The sequence below is a fragment of the Rhipicephalus microplus genome, chromosome X (genome assembly GCF_043290135.1).
Source record: "Rhipicephalus microplus isolate Deutch F79 chromosome X, USDA_Rmic, whole genome shotgun sequence".
In the NCBI taxonomy this organism is placed as follows: domain Eukaryota; kingdom Metazoa; phylum Arthropoda; class Arachnida; order Ixodida; family Ixodidae; genus Rhipicephalus; species Rhipicephalus microplus.
In genome coordinates this window covers 506,168,126-506,170,581 of record NC_134710.1, presented here as the reverse complement: position 1 = coordinate 506,170,581, position 2,456 = coordinate 506,168,126, and positions in this window count along the sequence as shown.

Sequence of the window (2,456 nt, the reverse complement as noted above, 5' to 3'; positions counted from 1 at the left end):
TAAGAGGGAAAAGAAGAGAAAAGTGAGCCCCGTAACCGTCTGCATCAGCGTGCGACACCTCAACAGTAGCTCACAAGGGATGGGGGTGAGGAGGGGATTAAAAGAATAAGATTAAAGGTATAGCGAGAGGGAAAGATGCCCTAGGGCAGCGAGCGGCGACATATGAGAGATAGGAGAGATAGAAAAGATGGAAAAACGGTCACGGAAGTCCAAAGACCGGGCACCACTTGCGAGAGCTCTTGTTGGCGACAGGAGGTGGTGTAGGGCTATTCCAGTCGGCCAGAGCTGCGCTGACGTCGTCGTAGGGGACAGGCGGCAGGAGGTGGCGTAGGACCAGCCCAGTCGGGCAGAGCTGTGCTGTCGTCGGAGATCGCGAGGGCACAACCGGTCGGCACGGATTCCAGCGAGCGAGTCCGATTTCAACGAAAGAGGAGCAGACTTGTACAGGCTGGTGTTCAAGCTTCAGCGGCATTCTTTGAATGGGTCACGCATATTTACAACGCCAGAGAGGAGATTACAGGAGCACCCACAAAACCTTCCTTGAAAAGACTTGTGGACGTGGTGATTCACTTGCACGTGGTTTTGTGCATCCAACTAGCCAGTTAGCTTTGGACGAAAACCCAGGATTCCTTTTCTCTATGTGAAAATCCCTCTGGTTCCCGCCTGTGGAACCTCGCTCTGTGGAACCAAGACTTCAACAATAAACACCCCGCGCTTAAGCAAACGAGCTTTCTAGCCATGCGTTGCAAAAAAAGCGACATTTTTTGCGTAAGTGCCTTTTGCTCATAGAGTCCAAACAATAGGGGATATTTATGACGCGCACCAGTCTTATCTCCTATCACAATATGTTGGTGACGGGAGGGGGGATTGGCGTAATGAACAGCTGGAAGTGGGGATGGTTGTAAATTGAATGTCTGCCGCAAACGCTTTAGCAACGCTTCATTGCGCAAAAGATTCTGTCTTTTCATCTTCCTATGCTATCTCCATGCCTTCTCAAAACCCGCCGCTCAGCTTTGTTCTGTGCTGGCCAGCTGTGACTGAGGCGAGTTTTGGCTAATTCCACCAGCCTTACAGACCAGTTACTGCTGTCTTGCCATTAAAAGCAACCATACCCGTACAAAAATGTTCGAAATAACCTTTCTCGGGCAAGAATAAAAAAATCTGAACAAACGTGAAAACTCCAATCAAAATAACCAATCATCCAATCACCACTCGTCACCACAGCGGAGGAAGGGAGAAAATAATTCATGACCTCGGCACCAACGGTTATTTCGAAAGGCGTTTATTCGCAGAGCCCTCCGTAAGAGAAAAGAAGGGAGAAATTGGACACCAACCACGCCGCAACAACGCCACGTGTGGATCCCCCACATCTTGGGCGCCAGAGAAGTTAAAAAGGCAGGAGTCGACGTTCCCACAAGCTTTCCACCACCATCGGCAGTTTCATCCGCTGGTTCAAAGACCTGCGGGAGAAGCGCAAGGCGTCGTGTGCAGGATTGCGTGCGCCAACTAAATCAAAAACTTCCATGAAAAAATTTGAATGTATGTGTGTGGTTGAAGCCCTTGCGGGAGCACGGCTCAGCGCGTTGGGGGGGGGGGGGGAGGTTTGAAGTAGGTAGAAGGAGAAGGTTTGAAAGAATCTGACGGCCATGTCTGGTAGAGAGAAAGCGGATAGGGGCCGATGGAAGGGCAACCCGAGTCGTAAGACTTGGAAGTGTGGGGCTGCAGGAGACATCAAGTGGTCCTACAGCTTGAAAAAATGTGGCAGCACAGGAATGACTTAGGTCAAATGAACAGTGGACCGAGCCCAGAGGCAGAACTTGTAAGCGGGTTGGCCACCATATCAATCCCGACACCGCGGTGACCTAGACGAAAAGAAACCTTCGCCGGCGGCTTCCCTTCGAATCCTGGCACAGTGAGCAGATAGTGGGAGACAACAACCCCACCACTGGGGACACTGCCCTTCTCTACTTTCAAGCCTTGCAACGAGTGGTGTCAAACATCTCGGGACTTCTCACCCCTGAAGAGAAAAACCAATTAGGCTTCAAAACATCGGGTTTCTTAATATGAATATGGGCGAAAGTTTTCTGTTTTTTCTGTTTTTTTATCCCAACTAAGAGAGACTTCTACCGAATGCTCAATTTTAATATATACAGATATCTTTGCTGCAGGCCCTAAACCCGGATAGTAGAGCTCGTTGCTGCGTTATGTAGCCTGTCTGCATTCCTTTGGGCGTACAAAGAACGTAAAAGCTCAGATATGAGTAACTTGAGCCTTGGAAAAGCCCGTGTCCTCAAGCTTTTCACAGAATAAACTGGACGAACACAATGGCAGGTGAGGAACCGTCGAAATTGATTCCACGTGTCAAACCTGAATGTGAATGGAAGAGAGTTCGAATAAGAAAAAAATACAAAAGAAAAAAACGGCACTGCTATGCTGTGTCAATACGGAGTCCAGAA